The sequence below is a fragment of the Cyclopterus lumpus genome, chromosome 14, assembly GCF_009769545.1.
Source record: "Cyclopterus lumpus isolate fCycLum1 chromosome 14, fCycLum1.pri, whole genome shotgun sequence".
NCBI lineage: Eukaryota > Metazoa > Chordata > Actinopteri > Perciformes > Cyclopteridae > Cyclopterus > Cyclopterus lumpus.
This window is the reverse complement of record NC_046979.1, coordinates 23450629-23455628: the sequence shown is the minus strand read 5'-3', so window position 1 is coordinate 23455628 and position 5000 is coordinate 23450629. Positions and strand designations below refer to the sequence as shown.

General features: G+C 41.9%; 1 protein-coding gene across 2 annotated transcripts in view; it reads right to left on the bottom strand.

Annotated features, from left to right (window-relative positions):
* Positions 1–4087, bottom strand: part of usp25 (ubiquitin specific peptidase 25) — a 20717-nt gene extending 16630 nt beyond the window's left edge. The window contains exons 1-2 of one of the 2 annotated variants that reach the window (XM_034549759.1): positions 3915–4087; positions 1866–1952 (exon numbers count right to left, since the gene is read on the bottom strand). The gene's annotated coding sequence lies outside the window, so the exon portion shown is untranslated. The remainder of the gene's footprint in view (positions 1–1865; positions 1953–3914) is intronic. The other variant, XM_034549758.1, reaches the window with a different exon arrangement.
* Between the last annotated feature and the right edge of the window lie 913 nt (positions 4088–5000).

Below are 5000 nucleotides of genomic sequence, written 5' to 3'. Positions count from 1 at the left end.
TCACGGTGGTAAAGCACGTCACTTTGAACGACAAGCGTTGTTTTATCTGTAATGTGTGCTATATATATATATATATATATATATATATATATATATATATATGCTAATGTCACGATTAGATGCTAAGCTCCAGCAGTGGCACGGTGCTCAAGTAAAAGGCCGAGGGTTAGGCTGATAGGAGGAGAGGACACCTCCACAGCAGAGGCTTACACCAGATTAGCAACAGGCTGCTAACCCTCAGCATCTTTCTTGTTTGTCCATATTCGACTGTGGCTCAGTGGTAGAGCCGGGTCGTCCTTCAAACAGAAGCTCGGCACCACTAGTCCATGTGTTCCTGTATGAACGTGTATCAATGGGCAGGTCGCACCTTGCATGGTAGCTCCTGTCATCAGTGGGTGAATGACGACATGGAGTGTTAAAGCGCTTTGAGTGGTGGGAAGACAAGAAAAGATCTCTACAGGTCCATTTACTACTACTGGACCCATTTGAGCATCTCACATTTGCACCTCAGGACTCTCTCTCTCTTTTCTAAAGGGAGGGGATTCTTGTAGCTTGCTAGCAGTGATTTACGTGAACTGTCGGGGGAGAAGCACTAAGCTGCATTGACCTCGGGGCTGCTGAATGGCTGCTCACAGCTCCAAGAGGGCCGAGCCCTCAGGGCTAAAGCACTGGTAGCTGTGAGAGACTAAAAGGATGTAATTCAATTCAATTCAGTTTATTTTGTATAGCCCAATATCACAAATTACAAATTTGCCTCAGAGGGCTTTACAATCTGTACACATACGACATCCCTGACCTTTGACCTCACATTGGATCAGGAAAAACTCCCCAAAAATAACCTTTGACAGGGAAAAAAGTGAAGAAACCTTCAGGAGAGCAACAGAGGAGGATCCCTCTCCCCGGATGGACAGACGAATAGATGTCATGTGACCAGATGAACAGAGTTACAGAGTTACATAAACACATTACATGAATATGATATGTATGAATGGAACTCCAATCCATGAAACAGAAGTAGAGAGAAGGGGGGGGCGGGGCATCAGCAGGGCCAACGCGGGAGGCCGGTTCACCAGCATCAGACACCTCCAGGTCCAATGGACCCTATGAGACGTGAAGTCACAACGACTCCGGGGAGGAAGCAGAGTTAATAAGGTGCAATGGAGAGATGTAAATTCATCCATAAGGAGAGAGAGAAGAGGTGATAGGTGCTCAGTGTATCCTAAAACATCCCCCAGCAGCCTATAAGCCTATAGCAGCATATCAAGGGGCTGGACCAGGGCAAACCTGATTCAGCCCTAACTATAAGCACTATTAAAGAGGAAAGTCTTAAGTCTATTCTTGAATGAGGTGACTGTGTCTGCCTCCAGGACTGAAAGTGGAAGCTGGTTCCATAAAAGAGGAGCTTGATAACTGAAGGCTCTGGCTCCCATCCTACTTTTTAGGACTCTAGGAACCACAAGTAGCCCCGCATTTAGTGAGCGCAGCTCTCTAGTGGGGCAACATGGTACTACAAGCTCCTTAAGATATGATGGTGCATCACCAATCAAGGCTTTGTAGGTGAGGAGAAGAATTTTAAATGTGATTCTTGATTTTATTTGATGTAGACCTGATGCGGGCGGGCAACTGCACATCCAAGTACTATTTTATTAAAAAGCATAGTGTTTTTCATTAAAATGTCTGGAAGAGCCTGTAATTAGCATTTTAAAATCCTATTTGAGTTGATACAAATGTAACCGATTGTGATGATGAAATTGTCTCATGTCAATCTCAGTCCCCTGAATATCCAATCCATTCAAAATCGTATTATGTTATTGTATATATATATATATAGTGATTTAACTTGTGATTGCTCCCCCTGGTCCTACCTTCTGGGTGTGAGGCGGGTCGTGCACTCGGGCTGGCGGTGAGTAGTTGAGCACCAGCCTCTGGAACTCCAGCAGGTTGAACAGGGACTTTAAGGTGGAAGAGGAATGGAGAAGTATTAATAACATCCAATAATAAAGACAGCCTTGGCCCTCATGATCAATGTGGAGAGGCCTCGCTCACCAACAGCCATATAATAACGTAAGACCTTTTACAAAGTGTGCCACTCTGTAATGCCGGGAAGCTGCAATAACTGCCAACTTTGTATAATTATTGGTAAACACACTGTTTCTCATTCACTTTGTCTCTATACTCTTAAACAAAGTTCTTAATGAAAAGCTTGCGCTCCCTTTAATTACATCAAGACCTCCCAACCCGTCAAGTCAATCGGTCTCATGCTTCTGCCAGCTGTGCTTCATAAAACTGAAATTACAGTTGGCCCATACACAAATATGACGTTGACTTGGAATACTGCAGACAGGGCTTGTTGCAGCATGTGAGGAGTCCTGAAAAAGAGCCGGAGGTGATGTGGGGAAGTACGGAAACGCATTATTGAAAGAGCTACATAACGAGCAAGTGCACCTTTAATAGTGTGGTGCAATATTATTTTCATTTCCACTTCTTCTCCCTGCTTTACCTGCGGTTCACATGATCTATTTGAAAGAGAGAAAGTTGTTTACTTGTGTTCTGGCACCAAGAGCAGCGAGATCCCGTTTCAGCCCTGCCTCAGGGTGGGGTTACTTTACACCATGTGACGGTGTATCCAGTGTTCATCCAGCATATTTCAGCTCAGGTCTCATTCTACCACCAGCAACAAGACACTGAGTCTGTGACAGCCGGGCTGAAACGGGCCACGCATTGTCCAGCATCTACACATTCAGATTATGGTTCACCCATAAGTGATAATTAGGACTGCAGCAGATTACATGCCACCACACCAGGAAATGCAAAAGAACGGTAGCACAACTATTAGCAAATGTGCGTGGAGAGTTGTGTAGCTGCATCTCAATGTGTGTGTGTGTGTGTGAGATAAGTTAAAGAATCTCTTAATGTGGACTGAGATTGTGTGTTCAGAATACATTCATGCGTCATCAGATTTGTAAATAAAAATAAAACTGTGTACAGAGATTCTTTATAACATGTACACGGCTTGAGTACAGTGACACAGCTCTTGTGCTCCCATGAAGACCAGTTCATTTAGTTTCACGGTCCAACCACCACAATAAAGTGTTACCGACAATCGTATTCAGTATGTGATCAGGACATGGTTTATGCTTTCGTTAGCCGATCTCTGATAATGTTACTTTGTAAACAACCAATCAGGGAGAAGGGCTAGTTAACAATAGCTGCATCGCTAACAGCTAACAAAGGTTCTGTTGGGCTACATTATGGTGCGTTCAGGATGTTCGGTGAAAATGAGTATTGGACAAAGGTAAATGATGACAATCCTGACGAGTTCACACGTAATCTCATAAAATGTAGTGTTGGTGAGAAGGAGATGTTTTCAACAACAACAGAAATCGGACCGAAAAGCTATGAACACTATTGACAAGATTTGTTTTCAGCCATAAACTACAATCTTTTATAGGATATTGTGTTTTTATGAAGAAAGAAAACACTATAGATGACGATACCAAAGTAAAAGGATAACATTTAGAAGTGTCGATGGTTTACTGACTTCCAATCAGTTTAAATTATGTTTGGGACGGTGGCAAAATAAATAGTCTGTAGTCTTGGTGACCAGCTGTATAATAAAACTACAAAGGGATATATTTCTGGCAATATGGACCATCAATAATCAACAATTAGTATCGACGGCAAAAGAAACCTGATGAGTTAAAAAGTTATATTTGCTCCTTTGACTCTGATCCGAGGTACGATCAAACCGTGAGGATTAAGATCAGCTTCACATTAGGAAACAAACAAGGAAACACAAACAGAAAAAAGGTCTATAAAAATACTTACGTTTTCATTTTATTTACTTAAAACTCTTATTTATTTCTTGGACCAACAGTGTGTGTCTGTCTGTGTGTGTGTGTGTGTGTACCCACCTGTATGACAGCACTGAACCAACAGGTATTGCCAACATTCTTCAGCCCCACGGGGCAGGTGTCTATCCTCTTCCTGTCATGGGGGTTGGGGGAGTCGCTCCACACTTCTGTGTGGGTCCGCTTCAGACTGGCCTTGTTCTCCGCGATGCTGGCCTCCAAAACTCTAAATGAAATGGAATAAAAGATGGCAACATACAAACAGATTCAGTTTAGGGCAATGCCCCACTACATTGAATAGGCCCAGCTGAACTAAACCAACGTGTGTGTGCTTTATGCACACACACGTTGGTTTAGTCCGTGATCCCTTTTCATTCTATCCTATGTGTGACATTTTCACAAATAGCACACGAGATCTTGAGTTTATTTATTTATATATATACATATATATATATATATATATATATATATATATATATATATATATACACACACACACATTTATATACATATATACACACACATATATATATATATATATACATACACACATATATATATATATATATATATATATATACAGTGGTGGTGACCTTTGACCTCCAAATTTTAATCAGTTCATCCTTGAGTCCTCACATTGACCTTGACCTCCAAAATCAAATCAGTTGTGTGCGTCCGCCACGCTGTCGGCATGACAACGCTCCCATCCTGATTGTGTATTTAAAAAGAAGGATGCAGCGTTTCTCCACAGTGACCCACTCTGCCCTCAGAGGGGCGTGTGTTCACGGCCCTCATCTGTCACAATGGGCTTTGATTGAACTGCCAGTGTGGCTCCTTTCATATTAAGGGTTGTGATTTATAATGTAATATTCATGAGGCTTTTATTCTCCCTTATCAGGACATAATAAGCTAATCACATGAATTACAGGTGAGGTGACCATAAGCGCTGCCTGGGTTGGTGAATAAAAAGGAACAATATGAGGTTTAATTCATTCCATTAAACATCAAACCTGGTCTGGCATTGTACAAAATATTCAAGACCTAATTTTGAAAACTGGATTTCTTTCAAGACAGTTTCTAAAAACACAGCTAACATTGGACACAACACAGAAGAGTAAAGAAAGGATTGCATTTGGAACGGCCTCGATA